This window comes from Cyprinus carpio, chromosome B3 (assembly GCF_018340385.1).
Source record: "Cyprinus carpio isolate SPL01 chromosome B3, ASM1834038v1, whole genome shotgun sequence".
NCBI classification, from domain to species: Eukaryota; Metazoa; Chordata; class Actinopteri; order Cypriniformes; family Cyprinidae; genus Cyprinus; species Cyprinus carpio.
This window is the reverse complement of record NC_056599.1, coordinates 38,392,350-38,419,213: the sequence shown is the minus strand read 5'-3', so window position 1 is coordinate 38,419,213 and position 26,864 is coordinate 38,392,350. Positions and strand designations below refer to the sequence as shown.

General features: G+C 41.8%; 1 long non-coding RNA gene and 1 pseudogene across 1 annotated transcript; one reads left to right on the top strand and one right to left on the bottom strand.

Moving 5' to 3' along the window:
* The first annotated feature begins 471 nt into the window (after nt 1–471).
* LOC122136834 lies at nt 472–14,164 on the top strand (annotated as a pseudogene).
* An 11,766-nt stretch (nt 14,165–25,930) lies between these two features.
* On the bottom strand, nt 25,931–26,605 carry LOC122136903. Its single transcript, XR_006154390.1, has 3 exons — nt 26,378–26,605; nt 26,103–26,276; nt 25,931–25,986 (listed from the first exon to the last, which is right to left on the bottom strand). It is a non-coding gene; the product is annotated as an uncharacterized LOC122136903 (long non-coding RNA).
* Between the last annotated feature and the right edge of the window lie 259 nt (nt 26,606–26,864).

The window sequence follows — 26,864 nt, the reverse complement described above, 5'->3', positions numbered from 1 at the left end:
TTCCAACGGTCCCTTTTGTCACCACATTATCCTTTGCTACACATTAAAAACACCCCTCCAGTCAGTCTTGGCTTTGGAAAACCGTCTTCTGGCTCACAGAGTGGGGACTTTGCTTCATATAGAGAGCCCACAAGAGAAGCGCCCTAGTGCTCCTCCACCACAAGCACCCTTCACCCACCTCAACCGCATTTACACCTCAGTTTAACTGCTTTCCCTCACACCTGCATGATCAGTCCTCTCACTCTACAATTCCTTCCTAAACATTTTTTTCTTCTGCAGTGCCCCTCAACCAACCACAGTCCGCAGTAAAGAGCCATCCCCAGGCAAGACGTGTGATCAGCACTACCCCGAATACCTTCTCCTGGCCATTCTCAACTATCCTCTTCCAATCCTCTTCCACCCCTCATGCCCCTACACACACTATCTAGTTGTGGTTGCATCAGGATAACAGCAGATATCCCATCAATCGTCATGGTTTTCCCTATAAACTGTGCCCCTGGGTTAGCAGAGCCCATCAATCTGACCCCAAACCCTCCCACGATCCGGCAGGTATATCGTCCTATTATCCCGCCCCCTGTACCCCCCTCGTCTTCAGTCTCCTCCTCAGCCTGGCTCGGGTGGTGGTATTGGGGAAACCATGGAAAGAGTTCCAGTCAAGTAAGTGTCTACTCTCCTTCCTCTGGCTCTTCCTCATCTCGAACCCCTCCCCACTCCTCCTTCAGCTTCTTCCACCTCCCTCTCTTTTTCCCCTCCTCTGCCTCTAATCCTAATTCTCATCCAGTACCTCCTCTGCACCCTCAAGCAGCAACCACCACCCCAGTCAGCACCACAACCCCCGCCACCTCCACCACCAACAGTATCATCCTCTGCTACGCAGCAGCAGCCACCCAAACCTTGCCTGCTACATATGGCTCTCCAGTTGCTCCTGTCCAAGCCAACTGCGGCCTTCCTGGTCAGACCCCACCACAGCAACAGTCGTATTCCCCAGCCGGCCCCCCCACCTCTCACTTGCCCCAGCCATATGGAGGATTCAGTTCTCCACAGGCTCAGGATCTTGGGTCCACCTTGGGGGTCAGAAAGCTTATGGAAATCTTGAGCTAGGGGGCGTTCATTTTCAGCTGAGGGGGTCTATGGTTCGGGATTCAGGATATGGATCTTTGCCCCATCTCTCGGAGGGGCAGGAGTCCCTCAATGGGCTATGGTGGTACAGGACATTCACCTGCACTTATGGTGTCTGGGGGGGTACCGGTTAAAACCCAGCAGTACCACTGGATCTGGAGCAGGTAGTTCAGAAGTGTGGGGGTGGTTCAGGTGGTGGTATGCTAGTGTAGCAAGTGGTGGAGGATCATACCACCCCCCGGGATTCCAGCCCTTCACCGTAAAGTATTCTGGAATAATTCGCCCAGGTCTGCACTCCCCCCTGCCCCAACTCGCCCTGCACAATCACCTGGAGGAAAGGGGGCAACAAGTACCTATCCTCAGTTCTTTTTCCCCACATTCCCTGGCTTCTCCACAAGGTACTCAACACAAGGGGGCCCCCCAGCAAACACAGTCTTATCACACAACACCGCCAAAATCTAAGTCTGATTCTGATATGCTTGGGGTAGAAAGATCTCAAAAGAGGACGAAGAAGATGAGGTGACTTTTTGATTCAGCACTTATTGCACTCACGAGTCCAGCACCCAATCCCTCCCAGCATCATTCTCAACAAGCTCAGCAAGTAGCCTCACAACAACCGCAGTCCCAGTCCATTTCCCAGAGTAGAGATGGAGGGAAGTCTCTCTCTGCATATGAACTGAACAAGGCATCTGAAGAACGAAATCATCTACAAGGGGCCCATTCAACCAAAAAACCACCAAAAATGTGGCTTCGTTCCCGGCTGGCTCTTGGTCCAGGCACAGGTTTAGAAAACCCATTTGGGAGATGTTCTGAAAAAGCAGGGACAAAGTCGGATAGAGTGCTTGCTGGGTTTGGGTTATTGGGGGACGAGGCGCGGGTTGATTTTTTTGTCTCATCCCTCTTCCCCATGGCCCCAATGACCCCTAGGTTCAGGGGTTCACTATGGCAGAGGAGCCCCTTTAAACCCCCTAAATCAAACACACAACATCACCCCCCCTCACCCATCCACCTCGCAACACCCCCAGCTTCACAGCACTCTCCCCCCCCATTAAATTTTCCCCAAATCACATATAGATCTTAAAAAAGGGCTCAGGATCCTTCAGAATTACCCTACCCCAAAAAGACCCCAAACCCTTGCACCCACCCAACAGCCCCCAGCCCCCCCCGGGGGACTAATGGATTCCCCAAACCCTCTCCATCTCCGAAAACCTCCCACCTCACCTTCTCCAGTCTGTCCTTCCCCAACCCCCAAAACCAACAAGATGGACAACCAACAGACCTCCCCCACAGCAACAACAACCCCCAAATTGAGTCAAAAAGCCATGTTTGGGACCAAATGGGGGATTGGGGTACGGGTTTTGGGAGGGGTAACACTCGGGCCACGGGCCTCTCAATTTCAACTCCACCCTCCACCCCCAAACTATGGGGTCCATTTTGGGCCCTGAGGTCAGCAAACCAAAGCCAGTCAAGTCAAATTCTTTTTTTCCCCCACAGAACATCCCCTAGAGAATCTCCTCCCAGGACAAACATGGGGAAGGGGCCCGGGGGCCCACTGATAGAGTTGGGGGCAGATGGGACACTGCTGATCATCCCCAGAAAACAGAAACCAACAAAAGGATGTCCTACACCATCACCCCCACCCCCTCTCAAAAAACAACACAGAGCTTCATGATTTTTTGTCCAAACCGATTTGAGCATGTAAACCCCCCTCTCATTTGATCATAGGGCCCCTCACACCCATCCCCCCCCCTTTCATTCCCACCCAAATCAGCCACAGGCACATTTCCCCACCATAAACATCCTCACCGGGCACCCTCCCCCAAATGCAACCAGCTTCGGGACCTCCAAAAGCCCCAGTCCCCCAGCCCGGGGAACAAAGCCACAGCTCACACAGCCACAGCTGGATCCCCCAAAAAGGGGAAAATCAATATCCCACTGGTACCCCCTGGGGAAAAAAACCGCTCAGAACCAGGGTCAGGGGCCAAAGAGCAAAACCGAGGTTCATGCCACTGACATCCATTTTTTTTCCCCCGGATTTCTTCCCCAAAGTGGGGATCTTTCCTTTTTCCGGGGAAATGGAGGATATTTTTTGGCTCTGGGGACTACAAGACAAGTTGTGCGGGAGGAGGGGGAAAGGGCAGGAAAAGGGGGGGTCAGGATGGTGGGGCCAGAGGGCACGGAACATTCCCAAATGGTTTGGATGCAGTTAAACTCCCGGTGGTGGGGGAAAAGGGGGTTTACAAAATGACATGATGGGCCATCATGGTGATCGGGGGTTGGGGGCTTGACCCAATTTAACACCTTTGACCACCCCCTTAAACCCCGGGAACCCCCATCCACTGAAACACAGAAAAACTAGGCTTAATTCGGGGTTTTCAGGGCCCCCGGGCCCTTTGGGTTTGGGCGGGCAGGGGACACGAGTGGACGGAACTGGAAACAAAAAAATGGGCTCGGGCGGGTTGTAGGTAGTGGTCCTGGCACGGGCGGGGCTCCCCTTAAACCAATCTTTGTTCCTCTAGACCAAAAAAACTTTTGAAAACAAGTCATTTCACCCCCCTTAAACGGGAAAGCGGAAAAAAAAAAAAAAAAAAAAACCCCAAAATTCCCAATCACGGGTAAGAAGAACTAGGGGCTAAAAGAATATGAATTTGAGGATGTTTAAAAGGAAAAAAGGGGCGGGTGTTCCCTGACATCCTTTTAAAAACAGCAGACTTTTGGCGATTGCTTCCGGGATCTTTTTCTCTTTTGGGCGGGAATCTGGAAGTGGTTCAGGAGTTGGCATTTTTAACCCCTTTTAAAGGGGTTTATTTAGATTTCTGAAACCCCCCCTCAGGGTACCCTTTTCCCTTGGGCCCTTTCCCCCTTTCCACAGCTGCTCCCACATGGGGGCCCAAAAAAAGGGGGGAGGAAACCCCCCAAAACCCTTTTAAACGTAAAGGGTCCACCCAAGGGACCCGGGGGGGGGTAGGCCCACGATTGGGCCTCTCCCCGAGCCTCCTTATTGCAGGAAAAATAAAAAATTTGGGACCTGGTGGGAGACTAGAAGGGGCCGGGGGCCCCGGGGAAGAGGGCGGGGAAGGAAGGATGTTTCAAAATGCTAGAAAGGGCACAGAGACATAACAAGGGGGCAGAACAAAACAACAACAACACCTCACCTCCCATCATAAACCCAAAGTTACAACAGCACGGGCACCACCATCTACAGCAACACCCACCAAAACAATAAGGGCACCAACGGGCAGCCCCTTACATGTACAAAAACTTCTCAACACCATCAACAGCAACCCCTATCAACAACTTCCACGGGGCATCAGCCCCCCAAAAAAAAAAAAAATACCGGGAACCCCATAAAACCCAAATAAAAAAAAAGGGTTGGGGTTAGATTTGAAACCAAGGGGAAGAATTATGTTTGGGGGAAGGGTGGGACCCCTTTAAACTGAACAAATGAAAAAACATGTTTGATTAAAAAACATAAGTAATTAATTAATTTTTTTCCTTACCAGTTTTAAGTTTCCTTTTCCTTTCCCCATGCCCTCATCTGACTCCCTACTGAGGACAGAACCCCCTTTGTCCAGTACAGACCCTGTTTTGTCTGGGTTGGTCGAGGATCTGCACCATCTTTTTCTTTTTGAGCCCAGGACCCACTACAATTTAAAAGACATGAACAGAAATGATATGAGCTGTGGTCAGGGGGAAAAAATGAACAGAAACCCCAAAAGGTGAGTTTCCCGCTTTCAAAAAAGTTTAGTGAAAGTTGGGAAAATTTTCCCGAAAAAAATTTAAATAACCCCGGATGGGTTTTAAGTAAAAAGTAGAGGGGAAATGGCAATCTTTTGGTTTTGCCCTTTTAGAATATTATTTGTTGCAATATCTGTAACCCCCTTTCATAATCCTTAGAAAGATAGGTTTGGGGTCTTTAAAAAACTTTGGGGATAAAGATCCACCATAAAATCAGTTCTTTAAATCTCACTTTTTGGGAAAACCTATGTTCCAAAAACATAACAAACAAAGTGCTTTTTTCATATAGGATCTTTTTTATGTCCTCCGGATTACCTGGGGAGATTTAGACAAAGTTTTGGGAGGTCAGATATTTTGTGGAAAACCTGCCAGGGCCTTGTTGGCAGCTGTGATAGATTAAATTTAACCAAAGCCAAAAAGCTTTCCCAAAATTTGTTCTTTTTTAGTTAAACTGTTCTTTTTTCTTGAAAAAGTTTTTAGGGGGCCTTTTAAAATTGATTTTTTCAAACATATTTTGTCATTTTTGTTTATCTTTTGCATTGCCAAAGTTCCACAATATTATTCAGGTAAGGGGGTTGGTGGGGAAGGGGGCATGTGAAACCGTTTTGATTTATAAATTTCAAAAAGGGTTGTCACTTACTGGCAGCGACCAAGGGGTCACTATATAAATGATCAGCAACCCGATAGGATCTTTCCCCAAAAACAGAAAAATCTAATGATGACGAAAAGGTTTGATGTAATTTAAAACTATACATGTCAAATCACAAATGTTTTTTCCTGAATGGGGAAATAAACACTGCTGTAACATTATGAAACGGTTGTCAGACCAAAAAAATGTTTTTTAAAGGGGGGAAGATTCAGGTAACTCCCAAAAAACATTTTTTTTAAAGGTTTAAAACAAATGATGGCCCCCCCCCCATATTTTAAATTGCACTTATGGAAATGTCCCTCTGTTGCCCCGGGAACAGGTTTTGCCTCAGGAAAAAAGGGGGGAAGAGCCATCTAGGGTTTTATGGGTAATATGTGCGATTTTTTTTATGTATGTAAAGTGCAATGTTTTTGATTTTTTTATCTGTGATGTCCTGGGATGGAGACATGGATGAAACCTTTAAATAACCCTTGGGGGGGGGGGGGGGTGGTCTACGCCAGGGAAACTTTCCGGGCCTAAATCCTTCAATTTTATGGGTATATCCATTTTTCCCGGTTTTAATTCTGATAAAAAAACAAAAAACCCCCACATATTTTGACCAAAAGACCCATTACTAAATTATACATAAAATGGGATTTTGGGTTTTTTTCACACTCAATTATTCTACAGAGGAAGGCATTGTTCCTTTAGTGTATGGGACTTTTGGGCCCCTAGAGGGAGCAAACTCAAAGACTAAGATGATTGGGGAGGGCCCCCTTTATTACTGAGTTCTTAAAAAAAGGGAATAAAAGAAAGGGAGAGGGGTTGGGTAGGGGGGGCTGTTTCTAAGGTTTCTGATTCATATGTAACCGCCTGGAAACCACCCCGGTTTTTCAGTAAGGTGTTTTACCCTCCTTGAGTCCCTAACGAAGAGAGTGGGACCAAAAGATGAATAATATAAAAAATGTTTAAACAAAAAAATACATTTTTTTTACAAATTTTTCATTGATTTTTAAGCTGTTTTCTGGTTGGGTCTTCCTTTTTTTTTTCCCTTTTTTTTTAAAAAAAAACTTGCCTTGTGCATAAACATTTTAATGCTGATTGCTTTTTATTGCTTGTATTTTGCCATCTTCAAATTTTCCCCACCTCTTGGGTCGCAGATGGAGGAGAAATCTTAGAGCTGAAGTCGGGTTTTATTAAATTCCCTTTTTTGGATTTCTTTTTAAAAAAGGGAAAAAAGCAGGGCCCGGGGACTGAAACTCCACCTGTGGATGGGTGGGGACACCACAGATTCCTTTTTTCATTAAAAGGGGGGCCTCCCCCCCTTATCCCCCACAACCACCCCTCCCCCCACCCTCCCCTTTTGGGGAGAACCAGGGTGATGGGAAACCTGGGGCTCAGTAACTGTCCCCCCCCCTGTAAAAAAACTTTTACGAAAGGGGGGCTCAAAAGGGGAAACCCTTGGGGCCCCCCGCCCTTTGTTCTCCCTCAGATTTCCAGGAAGAAATGGCCGGGGGGAAAAACCAGGACCCTGCAGAAGAAACATCTCATCTGGCCATTTCTGGGCCCCCATGACAACGCCCCACAGCTGCCATTTTCCCCCTCCTCCTTCCACAACCATCCCCCCAGGGCCAAAACCCCCCAAAAAGTGGGGTTTCTAAAACACCCCCCTCCCCCTCCCAAACCTGAGTCTGTCCCCTTGCCCCCGAACCTGAGAAAAGGATAAACACGCCACAGGGCTGGGTTCATCCACCGGCCCAACCCAAAACTTTAGAGGGGGGAAAAAACCCCGCTGAAGGTAAAAAATACCCAAAAGGGGCCAAAGGGGTAAAATTTCAATCAAAAAGAAAAAAACCTTTCCTTAAACGGGAAACCCCTTGGAAAAAAAGGAAAACCAGTTTCTGGACCCCGGTTTATTCTTTCTTTTCCTCTTTCTCCCAAAAACCTTTTTTTCCTCCCGCCCCTTTTGGCCTCCTCCTTCCCCCCCCCTGTTCCCCTCCCTTTTTTCCCCCCCCAACTCAAAGGGGAAAAGGTTTTTACAACGCCCCCCCGCCGCCCCCGCAAAAAAAAGCCACCAATGCATGCGGTTTTCCCCTTCCCAGCCCTTCGGGCGGCGGGGGGGGCTGCTCCCCCCCCCCCCTCCCCACGTGGGGGGGGGGGGTCCCCCCACCCCACCCCCCCGCCCCCCGCCCCATTTTAGAAAACAAGGAAATTACCATGGAAAGGGCGGGAAGACTCCTCCGGTGAAAAACGGACCTCCACACTTTCCCCCCACCTCCCCACCCCCCCCGAAGATGCCCCGATCGCCAGATCACTTCACTGCACCCATAAGAACCAATGCCATCGGAGAGAGAGCAGACGGATGACAGGAGAGTGGGGGGGGAGGGGATCTTTCAGAGAGAGGATGAACTTGCAGACTGGAAGATATTGGTACTCTTAAGGCAAAATCCCCATTTTTTTTTTTTTTTTTAGTAGTAGCATATTATTCAGAATGAATATGTAGATTTTTGCGGGATAGTACCACCTTCATGTCATTTTAGTCCTTCTAATCAATTTCTTCTGTGAACATACAAGAAGATAATTTGAAGAATGCTTATAATTAAACAGTTTCATTCCCTTTGATTTCTATGTATTATGTTCAAAAATTCTAATGAGCAATGGAAACCAAACTCTTTGGTTACCAACATTCTTAAAATTGTTCCTATTTTTACATTTATAAGAAAAAATGCCATACATGGAGCCATGAAGGTGAGTAATGGATGACAATTATAATTTTTTGGATGGACTATCCTTTTAATAAACTGAAGTACTTACTAAAGCAGAAATAGTGATAGATATTTTCCCTCCTTTGTTGCAATGTACATATGTAAATTGAAACAGATTGTGAAAAGAAAAAAAGGAGTATGGTAGGGGACTTGATTCTGTCTATATTAGGGGGTGTGTATCCCACTTCTGGAAAGTTACTGACCGGCAGAGTTCAAGGTTTAAACCTCAATCAAATACATCTGAATCTGCTAATCAAAATGTTCTAGAGTTAGCAGAAACTTATAGACAGTGTTTGAAACATGGTTGGAGCTGAGGTCTGCAGAATGGTAGCTCTCCAGAAGCAGGGTTGGAATCCAGTGGTCTGTTGCTTGTTTGAATCTTGAGATTTGAGTGTTACAGTGAAAAAATTAATGCTTAGGTTGATTATGGGCGCTTGGGGTTAAGCAGAGATAAATGATTGGAAAAAACTGTGGAAGGTCAGTGTGTCAAAAAATGAAGCTTGTGCATAGATGAATCGTTCTATCAGATCGGCATACATTTACAAAATAGATGAATAATGAATTTTATTTAATGCCAATTTTAACTAGATGCTCAATTCTCATGGCTTTTCTCAGCTGGTGACTGCAGGCCGGACGAGCAGCCTCAATCCTGGAGGGTCAGAAAGCTCTGCTGCAGAAGTTTGCTCCTGGAAATCAAAGATGGACAGCGGCAGTTTTGTGCTACCAGTAATGTGAGTGTGTGTTTTTGTATTTGATAAGAATTAATAAGCATGCATTGGATGGCTTGCTTGAAAATGTAACACTAAAACCACCTCCTTACCTCATGCTCTCTGTCCTCACCTGTCACTCTTTAAGCAGTATTTGGGCTACTTTGGAGATGCAAAAATGCGTTATCAGCGTTTATATGTCAAATTCTTGGAGAATGTAAATAAAAGGATTATGTCCCTGTGTGCTCAGCGGAGAACCTGGCACATCGGCCCAGTCTCACACTGAGGTAATTTCACCTTAAATGCACTTCTGGAGCTACTGTGGTCCTGTGCTATATTGCTGTTAATACAGTAGTTACTCTCAATCAAAGAGTTCTGTGATCATTTACTCACCCTCATGCTTCTAAAACCTAAATGCTGTTGCTTTTTCAGTGGACCGCAGAATTTTTGAAGAATCTTCAAACAGCTTGTTTCATAAAAGAGCAGTTCACAGTGGCCTATGTGTGTCAAAAAAAAAGAAAAAGAAAACAAAAAAACACTAAAAAAAAGCACCAGAAAATGTAGTCCGGGGGGGGGAAGGAAGGGGGGAGGCGGGGAACAGGGAAGAAAGGGAAGAAAAAAGGGAAAAGGGGGGAGAAGGGAGAAAAGGGGGGAGGGGAAGGAGAGAAATCTAGGAGAGAAAAGGAGAAAAGAGAGAGGAAAAGGAGAGAGAGAAACTTGAAAAGCAAAAAGAAGAGAGGGAGAAACAAAAAGAAAGGGAAAGAGAGAAGGAAAGGGAAAAACAAAGAGAGAAAGAAAGGGAAAAGGAAAAACAAAAGGAGAAGGAGAGAGAGAGGCAAAGAGAAAAGGAGAAAGAGAAGGAAAGGGAAAAACAACGAGAGAAGGAGAGGGAGAAAGAGCGAGAGAAGGAAAAGAAGCTCCAAGAGCGACAAACTCAAGAGAAGCTGGAGAGGAGAACGTGCGTTGTGGGAGCGGGGGAGGGTCAAGAGGAGAAGAGAGTGGGAGAGTAGCGAGGGTTGGCAGGACGAGGAGCAGACCTGTAAAAGTAAAGGAACAGAACCTCCACCTAAAAGAGAGGAAAGAGGTGGCTTAAAGAAATGCCCTCTTCTTCTGATTCAGACTCCTCCCCCTGACTCCTACCCAGAGTGAGGATGAAGGTGTGTATAAGCTTGCTTATGTGTGTGTGCAGTATACTGTCTGTCGTGGGTTTTCTTGAAATATTATGCAAAACTAGCAGCAGCTTCATTTAGTGTAACTTCAGTTTGGGGTAGCTTAAGATTTTTTTTAATGTTTTTGAAAAGAAGTTTCTTATCCATTTATTTGATCAATAATACAGTAAAAAGCATTTTGTATTAATATGCATTGTTGTATATTATGCAAGATTATTGGTGCTCACAAAATATTACTTTCGTTGATATTTTTATGGAAACCATGGAAATTTTTTTTCAGGATTTTTGATAAACACAAGGTAAAAAAAGTAACTGTCTACAACACTGCCACATTTTGACAATGTATTACATCCTCGCTGAACAAAATAATTCTGTTCTTCCAAAAAATTTAAGTAAAAATCTTACTGACCACAAACTTTTTAAATAGTGGTACCATTTGAAGTCCCATTTTAAAAAACATGATTTGTAAATATGGTAATCTTTTTCCAAGATACCACTATATATATATATATATATATATATATATATATATATATATATATATATTAGTACCATTCATTATTTTACAGTAGTTCCAACACAGTATTTCTATATATGGTTTGTCATGGCACTCAAAACCAGCATACTAGCAACGGCAAACTACTGTTAAATTTTACATATAGTAAAAATTTTATTGCTACAACCTGTCTATAAACCAGCACACTGTATGAGATGATGAACACTGAATTTAGTTCATTTTTGCATTTCTTGCCTTTGTGGAGCCAAAACTAAGTTGCTGAAAGTGTGTGAGAGTACTGTATTTTCTGGTGTTTGCCAGCCAAAGTGTTTTACATCTGTTCTATCCTCAGTATCAACACCGAGTGAGGATGAACAGTCGGGCCATGAGAGAGAGATGTTCCGCGGTTATGTAGAGATGCTGGTCAGCACTGCTCTGGACCTCGGACATGATCAAGCTCTTGAGGACACCAACGGTAAGTGCACATCATTAGGTTCAATACAAAGTGCATGTGCAGAGGATACGGGAGAGAGAGGATGGAGAGAATAATGAAAGGGAGTTTAATAAAAGTAAAGGAGGCAGAGAGAGAAGGACAATGAATGTGAGGCTGGAAAAAACTAATGAGGAAGCAAAAGATGCTTAGAAAAGAGGGAGTGGAAAGTCACAGTGACTAATGAAGGCTGTTAATTCAAGTTCCATTAAATTAAGTTTTAAGGCTGCATTGATGTCATCTTTCCCAAGCCTAAAAGCAAAAAGATATCTGAAAAAGCGAACATATTGTAGCAGTTATTAAAACCTGTGCCTATGCATAAATCATCCTAACACTATTTTAAAAGCACGCAGTTTGCTGAATTCTTTTGTTGGTAAATCTTGCTGTTCAAATAAGTTACCATTTTTTAGATAAAAATTAATACTTTTGTTCAGCAAAGTGCAGCTAATTGATCAAAAGTGACTGTCATATGGCAACAAATTCATAAGTGCATTTTTTTTAAAAACTACTGTACATTGTAAAATAATTCAAAAAAGGAAAATATACCGTTTTCCAGAAAAAACATAGTAGTGTTTTCAGGGATTTCTTTCAAAATCGAAAAAAACAAAACAAAAAAAAACTTTTTTTTAAACAAACCCACCCCCAAAAACTTTGAACGAATAAAATATTTATAGTTCAATCATGAACAACTCTCTGAAAGAGTTTAGCATTGGTGATAGATCTGACATTGTTAATGGCTTTGGGTCTAGGTGGAATAGATCTGCTATGCTGTGTTGCTTGAATTGCTGGCTGCGTGTTGGGTATTGCTTGTAGTTGTAAGATTATTGTTACTGCTGCACGCAAGTACAGGAACTTGCTACTGCCCATGTAACGGCGAATAGGTGGGTGCCGTTGAGTATTTAAAGACACTGCTGCTGCACCAAAATAGCTATAAAAATAACCCATAGCAGATCCTAAAGGATGGAGATGGGAGGTGGATGGGTTCAGAGAAACTCGAAAGAGGGCTGCAGGAATCTCAAAGTGCATGCTAGCCAGCCATTGTATAAATCAAGGCGATAAGCTAATTGGCTTGATATGCGCATGAACCAATCAGATATTGTGCCAAGTCGTTTTAACTCTTGAATATCATCAGTTACATTAACAACCGTCAGCCTGCGCCATCCTAGAGTTTCATGACTGAACATTATGTTAAGTTATTTATCACATTGCAGGACCATTGTAAAATGAACTAGTGAAAAATGGTAAAGATGCATATATTCTATAATCATTTAAAGTGAATCTTAAGTAATCGGGTTTTTTTTGTAATTACTCAATTACCAATGCTTACCAATGGCTCTCCCCTTTTGTCCTCAAGATGAGCTCTATCTCCACACCCAGAGAAAGATTGACAGTTATCCTCAACGAACAGAAACCGAGGCTGTTAAGGAAGTGATCCACATGAGTTGTCCAGCATCAGGTGACATTGGCTGTCAGTGATAAACAAATGCACTTCCTATTGAGTACTCCTAGACATCTTGATTGTGTTTTAGAGGACAAACATCGTCCGGGCAGTCTCTGCACTCTCCTTCCGTCCATTCTGTGAGGAGGCAATGCACATGTTCCCTTCAATGGACAGCAGACCCCTAGACTCCTGGAGCGGTTACAGTGCACCTGGTGGGACGAGAGTTATGCACCGCAAAACCCTCAACGAGGCTAAAAAGGAGCCTTCCCAAAAAGCAGGTATGTTGCATCCACCAATGGTTTTACTCACATAATTAATACCATTCAGCTAATAAAACGTATTTGGGCACTTTAGCCATACCTAGCAAATATTATGTTGTTTAATATATAGGGGTTATAACGACTGCATCGATCATCAATGCACTAACTATATGATATATCAATTCAATAACATAAAAATCTCTCCTCTATATTTTTTATATAAGAAGAAGATACCCTATATGACTTGTTTGAACTGTAAAACTAGCGTTTGCAGTTTTGAGTTTAATACAAATGGTAACTGCGTTGTGTAAAATGAATAATCGGCTATGATCAATCAGTAGGTCCCCTAAATCTAATCAAATTGTAATTGTATACGCAGGCATGGTTTGAGGTATCTGCCAATAGTGTATTGCTGGGTAAGAAGAATTGAGTTTCAGAGTGTATCATGACGAAAACTGTAATTTGACCTCACTATTTACCTTTATTGCTATATGACAACACAGAAAAAAAAACAACAGGCAATTGTTTTAAAGAAAGACAGTTACAATTAAATTTTTTTTTAAATCATGGTTTTTACATGATTAGTTATTAAATGTTGTTGTTGTTTGTGATGATTAAACGATTGTGATTTTATTAGAGTATCATTGCAAAAATGACTCCTAAAAAGCACCATTGTTGTTTGCAGATTGGGCAATTTTGATTTGATGGATTTGTGGATATAATGCAATGAAAAAGGAATTTGAAAAATGAGAAGGAGATTGGAAAATTGTTTTAAAATATTTTTGTCCCATAATAAAAGTCAGTTGCGTCCAGAACAAACTCGAGCCCCTTTGTGACTTTCATTTTTTTTTTTTTTCAGAAATGTTCCTTTTGTTTGTGTTCAAACATGAAAGAACGTTGTCATACCAGGTTTACTTTGCTTCCGGGAACCCACTCTTTAAGTGGCTCAAAAGCTTTTTGTGGTCATTGAATTCCAATAATACATCTGTCTTGAAATCTCTGAGCTCTCTTTTTCTTCACTTGCTAAGCCCATCTCTCTGTCTGCTTGCCAGGACCTGAAGCTGTCAACAGAGACTTGTCGAATATACAGTCTCTATCACTCTCTCCATCACTACAAATATCACACATTTCTGCACTGTAAAAAAGAGGTATGAGGAAATATAAGCTCATTTGAGAAATGCAACACTGTATCCGTGTATTAGCATGTAAAAACCCTCGCCTGTCTTTCTCTCTCCTCAGGCTGGATAGCATAGAACAGGCAGCTGAGGAGGATCCGGTCCAGGAGGAGGTGGTTCAGCAGTGCATGGCCAACCAGGGCTGGCTAGAGACTCTGTTCAATTCCCTTCATTGAACTGCTGACCGCTCAGCACCAGGCTTAAGATTCAGCTGTCGACGTTCCACAAGCACGTCCTGTTTGGAGAAGGGAGAAACTCTCTCTCGCAAACAAAACCGGTGCACCTCCTAGGTTGCAGGAAAATTAGGATTTTCCTTTGCCCGAATGTTGTAAGAGCCACTGGCGGTTTAAGCTGTTGCATTTTACATCAAAAGTTTTTTTAAAGCTTTCATTACCTCTCTCTTCATTTTGTGTCAGCTCCCTGCGACGGGAAGCCACAGGAGGGGAGGTATTGAAAACAAAAAACAAAAGACGCGGAGAATGTGTAAAGACCAGTTGTCAGCACAGAGCGAATATAAAGATAGTGCCAAAGGGGAACAGGGTTGATAAAACCCTTGCCCACAACTGGTCAGCAAGGGTTTTGGCAGCAGAGAAGTGAGCTTTGAAGCTTATGGTACAGCACACTCTTCATATAAATATGTATTATGACACAATTCAGGGATTTGTATTCTTTATACCTTGGACATGATACATGGTTACTCGACAAAGCGGCGGGCGGTTTTGCAATTATATTTTGAATAATAATGCTCATGTTATGAGGGTGTACATGAAATGGTCACCCGTAATCTCCATTCTCTTCCTGGGTCCCTAAGCTGGTTGACATGGCGGACAGGATGCGGACAAAAAGAAGCTGGGGTCAAAAGTAGTATGGTAGTTCCTTTTTTTGTTCAAAAATAGAGCAAAAGGAAGAAAAAGATTTAAAATAAAAATAAATCAAAAAAACAAAACATTTCTGTTTTTGTTCTTAAAAAAGAAAATGCCACGGAAAAAGAGGCTGTATTTGTTCGCTTTTCTCAAAGTAAAAACGCAAACACAACATCTCGTGTCACGTCCGCCCCGACACTTTAGTACGTAACGTATATTTAGACTATGTTAGCAGATGCGATTGCATACCCCCCCCTGGTGCTTACGCTTTTTTGTTTTTTTTTAATCTGTTGGTTGTTTACTATGATACTATTATTGTTATTATTATATTATTTTGGAGGGTGTCGTTGCTTTATTCTCTCTTCTGTAAATATTGGACAGTTGCTTCCAGTCTATCTCTCTCTCTACCGGTCACTCATCTGTACATGAATCCTCCTGTATTTGACAAACGCAATAAAAAGAAACGAAAAATCGAGTTTATGAAAAATGATGCATTTTCACACAAGCGACGGCCTTGGAATTTGTTTTCTCTCACTCGCTCAGTTTATTTGTCATAGACATATTTGCTGATACTTTGTACGGGTAGGAATGATATACGGGAGTGGAAATGCATTGGAAACTCAAGCATGTACAGTCAAAAAACTAACCTGCTCTAAATATTATACTTAGGTTCAAAGCTTTCTAACCATCTAATAGAATGAAAACGTTTCTGAGGATGTATTTTTATCCCGGCTTCTCGGCGCAGATTCATCAGGCAGTTCTCTCTTCAAGGTAAATATTCCATTCCCCTGCTAGAGCGCTAAAAAGGAAGATACAGTCGGATCCAGACTTCCTGTTGTAAACCATCGGTAACACAAACCATGAACACACCCAGCAGCATGTTCCAGCAGTGTTTGTGTCTGTTTCTAATAGAGTGTGATGGCTGGTCTCTCTTTGTCTCTTTCTTATGTTCTCTCTTTGCATTTCCGTGACTGATTCATGATCCGCAGTTTCTTAGAAGCATTCGTAGAACTCTTTGGGCCAAGAGTTATCCTCACTACATGAAGTTTGGACATTTCTCCCGCTATTGCGTGTAGGCGACATCGTTCTTTAGATTCTATAATGATTTTCTTGCCTGCCTTTATTTTGTTCCTTTCCACACAGCAGTACACGAGCTGCGTTAATTCTGTTTTCTGTCTCAGTAGTAATTTCTGTTTACATACACCAACTGATGAAATTGAAACAATAGATTATTTCCTTATTATAAGTTATATGGCTTTTTAGTTGCGATATCCTTAATACTGTTTCAGTGCTATATCAGTCACCTTAGTCTAAACCATCTTGCACCTGTCTTTCATTAATCATCATCATCATCTTGTCATTACTGTTCTTGTTTCACTATCATCTTCCTCCTCCTCCTCCTCATCCTGAACAGCGATGTGCCTGCGTCTGGCCACAAAGCGGTGCCAGCCCTGCCTGTCCGTTGTCACTCCCCATTGGCTGAAGTGATTTTTGTTCCCTCGAGAGGGGTGTGGTGTAGCTGATAAATAATGATGAAACAATATATCAATATACATAACAGATAGCATTTTTGAAGGGGTCACCTATGTCACTACACATAGTCTGAACAGGAAAATCAGTGATGTTTTTACCAAATTCTGGTGGATCTCTCTGACACACACACATACCGTGAGAGTTTGTTGAACATATTTATGGAGTCTGAGCTGCCTACGCCTCTTCTCTGTCTCAGTCATTTCTTCCATTGGTAGCAGGCTGTCAATCTCCAACGTCCCGTCACAAGTTTAATCCGTCCTTGGGCCCTGTCTGTACTCCTCCGTGTCTGAGGCAGCGCGCTGGAGTACTGCGGTCAAAAGGACCCCGTGCCTGCCAGCGCCCCGGCCCTTGCCGAGATTCTACACACACGCACGATTTGCCCACCTTATGCTCAAGCTGAAGATTGAAAGGTATGCAAACAGAAGGTGTTTAATTACTGATTATAGTAGGCGTCGCACACAAGGTGACTCCTATTTTATATGCGTATGATGGGGTGCCGCGCCACACACTTTTTCACAGCGCCGTCACACTTTCCCAGTATCGCTCCCCCCTTTATTTTTATTGACCCACCCTCTGTATTTCCTTGTGGGTGTTATGTCATCTCGGCACGCACTCTTTTTCTGTCACGGGTCTTGGTAAATGGCCGGAATATTTCTCAAGATCTTTTAATGTTTTTACGTGGGGGCATTCAGGCTAATGGTTAGAAGAGTCCGGACTGTAAACTTTGTACGAGAGACAAATGTCTTACGGGTTAAAACGGACATTGAGGTGAGTAATTAATTGACAAATTTTCTTTCAGAATTTTTGGTTGTGGGGAAACCTTGAATTTTTTTTGGCCTGCAAAATATGGTCACCCAGAGCACTTGCAGTTTCAATTATAGGCATGAGCATACTCATGAATATGACCTACATCATTCGAGTATCATGTAGTATAAATATGCAATAATCAAGTGCACTTTACATGGGTCAGTAGATGTAGTCTATGGTGTCCCCCCCCCCTACCAAGTTTTCGAGCTTACAGCGAAGCACAAGAGAAGCACAGCAGCACAGTGTTTGATATCAAGGTGGTCGACTGGTCACTAAGTTCGCACTACAGTTTTGCTTCACTCAGTGTGTTTCCCCACCTCCAGGGCTTATCTCAACGTCTTCAGGTGGAGGCAGGATCTGTTCAAAAAAATAGCACAGGATCAGGCTCCTGGTGCACAGCACATGAGAATTACAAGTATCCTATATGTTGTGTCAAATTTAATGTTTCAAGTTTTTAGAGTGTCCAAAAGTTATACTTACCTATACTCACACCAAGGATGCTAATTGCCAGGATAACCAATAACTATACAGTTTTTAGTAATCATTCTAATTCTATGAGTCCATACCACCGGGCTAACTGATAACGGAACAATAGTTAAATCACTTTTAGAATGAATTTTCCAGCTGATATTATAATAAAAACTTTACCACCAAAACAGACAACATAACAGCAGCATATTCTTATAATAAGTTAATGCTAAGTAATTATTGTATAGTTATCTTTTAAAGCTATCGTTCTTGGTGTTGAACAGTTTGAAACACACTAGAAATGGTGTTGTGTGACAATGTTTACACATTGTATTTTGAGGGTGGTGCGTATGTACTGCTGTCTGAGATAGTGCCTAGTTTCTTGTGTGCTTTGCTGCTCTGCAGTCAACAGGGTTAACACGTGGAGCCACACTTTTCCTTCAGCAGGGCCCTGATAATTCACATAAAAGAATTCTATAATGAAATAACATTGTACAAATTAAAAATATTTAGGCATAAATTTTCTATATATATATGCAGATGCTCCTATATATAAGCAGAGGGCTACAGCAGCAGAAGAACCACACCAGGTGCCGGCTCCTGTCAGCTAAGAACAGGAACCGGAGGCACAGATTCAACAGGCTCACCACAACTGGACAATTATAAGATTGAGTCTCAATTTTACGCACATCAGAAGGTAGGGTCAGAATTTGGCGTTAAAGAACTGCAAGCTTGGATTCCATCCTGCCTTTGTCTCAACGGTTTCAGGCTTGGTGGTGGTGGTAATGGTGCAGGGAGATATTTTCTTGGCACACTTTGGGCCCTCTTAGTACCAACTTTCGAGCATCGCTAAACGCCACAGTCTACCTGAGTTTTGTTGCTGACCATGTCCATCCCTTTATGACTACAGTGTACCCATCTTCTTGATGGCTACTTTCCCAGCAGGATAATGCACTATGTTACAAAAGATCAAATCATCTCAGACTGGTTTCTTGAATATGACAAATGAGTTCACTATACTCAAATAACCTCCACAGTCACCAGACCCCACCTAATAGAGCAGATTTGTGATGTGTGGAACGGAGATTCGCGATCATGGATGTGCAGCCAACAAATCTGCAGCATGTTCCAAGGAAGAAAAAGTTATGAACAACATGAAGGTGTGTAAATGATGAATGAAGGTGTGTAGTGGATAGCAGAACATCCAGGCACTGCAGAGGGAGCTTGAGCACGCTCTCACTGTGTGCCCGTGGATATTCAGCACAGAAGAGCAGGAAACCAATAGGACGAGACCTCCCCAAGACTCACAGTGGTTTGATTCTTACTCACCCTGTAGCTCCTCTTTCTATCGCCTCCCCACAGGGCACTCTAGTAGACAGTGACGAGGACTGCAGCTAGGTGACGATACAAATCTGCAGCCTTCCTGTGGTGAAGGGAGAACCAAACATTGACAGTAAAAATAGATTTCTTAACAGAGGCCCGGCCCCTGTTATGGTATGCTTGTTTGTTCTCCTTCTATACATACATATATATGTGTGTGTGTGTGTGTGGGTAATCAAATTAAGAATTCTTTTCCATGCCTTATTCATTCATTCATTCATTCATTCATTAAATCCATTTACTTAATATCTTATGAACGTTTACAAAAGGGGGTTACATCTGAATATTTTCACACACGCACAGATCTGATTGATTTCTTTCTCAAATTGCATTGACTGCTCCAAAATATGAGACACCAATGTTTTAGGAGTTTAGGACACAGAAGAGGGTGCATGTTTATTTGATTTTGCTTATTTCCTATTTGGGCTTGTGTATATGCTTTGTTTTTAAATTAACTGTTTTTCCACGGCATTGTTAGGTGCCTGGTTATCTGCACGTAAAGATTTGATTTCAAAAACAGTATCATAGCTATTGAACTATATTTTTTTATGATTTTAAATCTGTATTTAACTCCTCAGAAGTATATCAAAGTAAAGAGATATGATAAAGTCTGATTTGTGATGGCTGTGCTTTAAAATTAAATTATTAGAATCTTAATTGAAAGTCTGACAGGCAATCAGTGTTGAAAGTGCTACTGTAAGGTTAACCCTGTCTGCTTTAAATGCTTAAAAAATGGTTAAGAGTTTAGAAAAAAATAAAAAATAAAATTAAAAAAAATTGAAAAGCAATTAAAAGTAATCAAAATGTAATCAGTTACATTACTTTAACAAAGTAATTGAGATGCTCTATTACATTTGAAAAGGGTAACTCTTGTCATCTGTAGCCCACCACATTTCCTTCCCAACACTCATTTTGGCTTTATTAGAAAAATCTTGTTTTTATCTCCCTACATGATAATGTACAGGGCCTTAGAGCTTTTCATATTTAAAATATTTTATATATATTTTAAAGTTTTTTTAATGACACCATCCGTGAAAGTGATATCATTTTTTGGGGTTGGAACCACAGCATCAGTTGGGTATTAGCATTTGAATTATTACGTGTGATGATATGTGAAGTTTTGCGCTGTTTGATGGTTTGTTCAATTCCATTCTGCTCATATAAAAAAATTAACAGTTATCTTTATGTTTGATCATGCATAATTTCGGTAAGTGCGAAAAATAAATATATCAGCCATAAAACAATGGCTTAGCTCCTTAGCTCTTTATGCGTCAATTCCTCTTTAATAATTTTGTAATTCTGTAATACTGTGTAAATAGAGTTAATGATGGGAACACCCAGCTGCGGTCATTAAGGGTTAAAGAAATAGCCACAGGGAAAAAAGGCAGGATTTTACCTCATCTACTCCTGTCTGTGCACACACTGTAGGTGGCTAATGCTGAACAGGGTCTTGAGAAACCTCAAGGGCGCGCTGGAGTCACCCTCCCTACACACAGGGGGGTGCTGTGAGGTCAGTCAGCACCTTCATGTGTTTCACCCCAGCATTACTTCCAAACACTGTTCCAGAGCAGCAGTCATCAGCATAATACCACGCTGCGCTCCTGACATTGCGAAGAGCTAACTACAGAATGAGTCTCTTGAAATGCCCACAGAAAAGAAACAGGCAGTTTTAGGTTCTCCCTAACACAATGGTCTACGCTGATACTGCAGGGGTCCTCTAACTGTTGTTTTATTTCAAATGAATTGTTTTATAAAATTTGCATTATGCAAAAAATAAGCACATTTGAAAACAGAATTCAAAAAGCTAAAAGATAACCGCTTCTATCAAGCAAGCTTCACTTTAGAATACTGTTTCTCATTGTTAATGAATAACTACACAGAAACACATGACTAATGCATTATTAATTTTGTAGAAAGCAACTACCTAACAAGAAACTCTTGATTTAACGATTTAAAGTAAGTATAGTGCCTGTGCCGGGAAACTGGCAGTTCTTTATTAGCTACCCATTGGGTAAGGTCTACTATTTTTTCATACATCCACTACTAAGAACTACTGTATAAAGCATGTTCATAATTCATGTGAATTGTGCATACTGTATAAGCGGGAATGCCTAAATTGAAGATCATGTTAACCCACTGGTAATGACTCTAGTATAAGCAAAACCTTCTAAAGGAACTACTGATTACTCAGTATTCTATAGTGAAAAGCATCACAACTCCTTGATATTGACTGACATCGTAAGCTTTTTGAGATACATGAAAGGTATTGGATAGTAGTGACTAAAGTGTTGGCCCCTACACCCTTCTGAAAAAATGACTCATTATTTGGATAAGTATTCTAAAGTGACGATCACAGTAACCCACTAATAATGATTTAAGTGTTACCAAATCTCGCAAAATGAATACTTACAGAACCCTCAAGAGCTTGCAATGATTCAGGTCATTACTAGGGAGTTTTCATGATCTTCACTTTAGAATACTGATCCAAATAACTTGTAATTCATTCTGAAGAACTCGGTAGTACTTGAGTCATTACTAGTGGGTTACCATGAACTTCACTTTAGAATTAATTATACATTATGTATTTTTCAATTTGAACCTGTATACAGTATTTTCTAAGTAGTTCTAAGGAGGTATGAAAAAACAGTAGTTACTGATTAGTTAATAGTAAACCCATCATATCCGACTAAGCACTATTACGTAATAATTCCATAATCAGAGTTTTTGTTAGATACTGGGTAGTTAACTAGAGTGCTAATATTGCTTCCCTCATTTGTTCTCTTAGTTATTCATTAATGCTGGAAAAGAAATTCAAGGTGTTACCAAAATATTTAATGGGGAGTCCGGGCTCCATCTTTCTGTCCACCAAGAAGTCATTACCCTGAAAAATGGTACTCCAACAACCCAATAAACTTTGAAAAAATTTATGTATCACTAACAATACCTAATTCCATATTTGTATCATTGATTATTACCTGGGGGAGCCTATCCTAAGCTCAGGCAGTAAAGCATCAACAGAAAGGAAGTCGCAGTTCATAAACTGACCACTTGGAGGTGAGGAGAATGTGTACCATCTTTAAGTCTCTCAACAGGTCATGGAGTAACCTGGTGAAGAAGAAAAAAGCGTGAGAGAATGAGAGAGTGAGTTTTCTATAACGATATTGAAATATATATTGACACCGTACTTGGCAAATGCTTCACATGTAACAATTTGAGCCCACACCTCAGATGCTGGCTCTTCTTGTGCTTTCAGGCTATGTAGATGACATTGCACAAAGCCTTCATCGCCTCTTCCTCCAGACCTCTCCATGATCATATTTCTCCTCCCTCTCCTCATTCTTTTCCACTCTAGCATCTTTCTTCCCTCTTGTCAACAGTCCACAGACCCCATCTTTCCTCCATTTTTTTTTGGCAGTCATTTGTGTTTCTCTCCCAATATTACAGTTAGATGTCACATTCACAGGACTGCAAGCCTCCTTCCTGCCCAAAAGGGTTTTCAGCACAGGCTAGAGAGACACAGACTGAATCATCTCCCTCCCTGTAACAGTTGTTGTTGTGTACTGCTGCCATTATTATCCAGACATGTTTTCTCTCTCATTCTCAGGAGTGATGTCACTGTGGGAGCCCCACTCAGCCTCCTCTTCTTCAGGCCAGGTAAGCAGGGTGGAGATGCCCCTGAGTCGAGCAAGGAGTTAGAATGGCGTAGTCTGTGATCAGGGGAGACAAGGCCTTTGATCACGTGAGATAATTGCAGAGTTCGCAGACACACCCCCAAAACCCCTGGCTGCAGCCGCAGCAATGAACCAGATCAGAGCGCAGCTGCATCTGGAAGAGACAGAGAGGAAAAAGATGGAAAGGTTTGAATTTTTAGCATTGTATTTGATGGGAATATATAATCAAACACAACATGGCCAAACACATGTGGACAAGCTTTCTAATTTTAGTTACGGTTTGAATGTAAGGAACTGAAATTCAACTATAATATTTAACGATAGATAGAGAGACAGACAGACAGACAGACAGACAGACAGACAGATAGATAGATAGAGAGACAGACAGACAGACAGACAGAAGAAAGGGCAGATAGACAGAAGAGACAGACAGAAGACAGACAGAGACAGACAGATGATAGACAGAAAGAAGACAGACAGAAAACAGACAACAGAAGACAGAGAAAGACAGGAGACAGCGAGATAAGACAAGACAGACAGATACATAGAAGAAAACAGACAGAAGACAGACAGAAAAGGAGAGAACAGACAGACAGACAACAGACAGACAGATAGATAGATAGAAGAATAGATAGACAGAGACAGACAGATAGACAGACGACAGAAAAGACAGAGAAAGAAAAGAACAGACAGACCAGACAGACAGATAGGGAATAGAACAGACAGACAACAGATAGATAGACAACAGACAGACAGACAGAACGAGACGACAGACAGACAGACAGAAGAAACAGACAGACAGACAGACAGGACAGACAGACAGACAGAGACAGAAGATAAGATAGAAGAAAGACAGACAGAAGAAGACAGACAGACAGACAGAAATAACAGAGCAGATAGACAGACAGACAGACAGACAGACAGACAGATAGACAGACAGCCAGATAGACAGACAGCCAAATAGACAGATAGACAGACAGACAGACAGACAGATAGATAGATAGATAGAAAAGATAGAAGAAATGATAGATAGACAGACGACAGACAGACAGACGAGACAGACAGACAGAAGATAGATAATAGAATAAAACAGAAGAAGACAGATTAGTGATAAAAAGAAAAGACAGACAGACAGAGACAGACAGAACAGAGACAGACAGATAGAAGATAGACAGACAGGACAGACAGCAGAGATAGACAGAAGACAGGACAGACAGACAGATAGATACGAAGACAGACAGACAAAGACAGAAGACAGACAGATAGAAGAAAATAGACAGACAGACAGACAGCAGACAGAAGATAAAAGAGAAAATAGAAGGAAGCAGAGAAGACAGATAGAAGACAGACAGACAGACAGAGACAGACGACAGATAGAAGACCCGATAGACAGATAGAGACAGACAGAACAGACAGACAAGACAGACAAAACAGACAGAAAGAAGATAGATAGAAGACAGAAGAAGATAGATAGATAGACAGATAGAAGAATAGAAGATAGATAGATAGACAACAGACAGACGAAGAGACAGAAGACAGACAGACAGATAGAAAAGACAGCAGAAGACAGACAGATAGACAGATAGAAGACAACAGACAGACAGACAGACAGACAGATAGACAGAGACAGACAGACAGACAGACAGACAGACAGATAGACAGCCAGCCAGATAGACAGACAGACAGACAGACAGACAGACAGACAGACAGACAGACTGCCAGGAAGAAAACTCTTCAATTTTGAATTTGTAAAATTAACTAGAATATATGGATATGGTGCTGGATTGTGCTTTTGGACACATTTTAATGAAAAAAGTTAAAAAGAAGAAGTTGTGAAAAAAAGTTTAGGAAAGAAGTTTGACTCACCCTCCGCAGAACAAGATCGGGATCCTCATTCTTATCAGAGTCAACATCTGAGTCAGAGTCTGGAACATACTCTTCACTTTATTTCTGCGGAACTGAGTGGAGAAGAACAAACATTCACAAGAGACAAGAGAAAGAGAGGTACAAGCAAACAACAACAAATCATATAAGCTTTTTGCATAATGAGAGGTGAATGAAAAGAATGAAGTCAGTGCTTGCCCTTCAAACACAAGAGTCAGATTTAAACCATGGTCTGCTTCATTACATATATAAACAACAGAACATTGAAGCTCACTGAAGACCATTAAAGGCTTTGGGTACAATCCTTCAACACAGAGGAGAGATTACATTAGCTTTAATTTATAAAAGCTTTGTGAGCCCGGGCATCACGAAGAGGGTAACAGTGTAAATGGCTCTTGTGAATGCATGAGAACCAATAAGTTATCTTTTGGACACACAACACAATAATTGGTGCTTAGTAACAACAAAATAATGAGCTCAATAGAGTTTACAGGCACATCTGACACAGACGCTCGGGGTATCGGTATGTACAGGGGCCATAGGGTGAGATAGACGGTGATTATATTAGTTTCAGATTACACACCTCTCTCGTTTTTCTTCCCCACAGATGTTTCGCTCCCTTCTTTATTTATCTACAGCAAATACCTGCTCTTTTTCTGTAGGTCATGTGAAAGATTTACCTCTTCCAGCTCTCTTTGCTGTTCTCAGTTCAGCCAAGAATAATAAGTATGTGACAAAAAGAGAGAAATCATGATTAAAAACATGCTTGTGATTATTATATTACACCGAATGAATGAGATGAGGGTGGAGTGAGGGATAAAGATAAGTGAAGGTGGATGAGTGAGATTTACATTATTAGCTGTGTTAATCCAAGCCATGTGTGCCCTCGGGTTGAGGGCAGACAGATAAACACTGAAACACTAGCACAGACTTTAGAATTTACCTTTCTTCTCTCTCTTTCCTCTACATCAAAAAAGAAACATTGCGAGTTCTGTGAAAACCAAAGGGAGAATTAAAAGATGAAATATATGAGCGGCAGAATTTGAAGGCTCTGCAAATGCTAGACACATTAAAACTTCACCACACTGCAGAAATTGTAAAATGACTGGATAAGTAATGAGAAACACCCTTCAGGTTTACCCCAGTTCTGTTGTCATGGAAACTGCTAATATCTGAGTGTTGTAGAAGTAGTAGTAGATTCTAAGTTTTTTTTTTTCTTCTGGCACAGTGACCATATTAAGCACAGTATTAATCTTATTATATTTAATTAAATTCAGCATTGTGCTTGAAATTGTATTTACCTAGTGTTGTAATCAACCAGATGTATTTGAACATTGTCCTGGTCGCCTTGTTTGATAAACTGGATAATCTTCTCCACGTCCACAGGCATACCTAATAATTAATAATCAACCAAATATAAAATGTTCGTTTTTGTGAAGAATATTTCAAAAAAAATACTGATATTACCTTATTCAATATTAGAGACACATACATATTTCTGCACTTACCCTCTGTGGTTTTAAAAAGCACAGATTTTAAAAATGTGATGCGTTTTCTTGCAAACGGCATGTGTTTAGTGTCTCTGTCTTCATATGTTCCTCTTTGTAATCTGACAGGCCTCAGATTTAGCTTCGAGTTTTCCTAAACTAATCCCACCCATCCTCTCTCACTCGTTCACAACACTGCAAATAAAACTACGTCGTGCATTTGGTCCTGTCTGTGGGCACAGGTTTGCTGTATTGTGTTCTTCCTTTTTTAATCATGTAAAAATAATACTTCTTACTGCAAGAGTTATCCTCAGAACATGAGCACTAATTAGTGAGAAAGCCAATAGGACCAGACAATAGGCACCCAAAAAAAAAAGCTTGTGCAGCTATGCTGGCATTCAGACAACACTGAGAAAAAGACAGAGAGATGAAAGCAGCACCGGTTTTTATAAAGCTTAATAGGGGTAATTAAACAAATTGGGGGTCAGGAAGAGAAAGGCTGGGATGACTGAGGTGAGCTGATAGGGGTAATTATTTGTACTGATTGAAGGTGATGCCACTGGAGGCTAGTTATTCAGGTAGCTCATACTGATGGACCTCATAAAACCGCAGAGTCCGGCTTAGAAATTGAGATTACAAGAGGAAAGAGACACAACCCAGCACACAAAGCCACAACTTTCACTCTCTCACAGAACACAATCTCACCGGATAAAGATGCTATTTTGCGTCTCGCGATCCGGTTAAGTTTCCTCGTGGCGAGAAATGCACAGATCGGGATTGCTC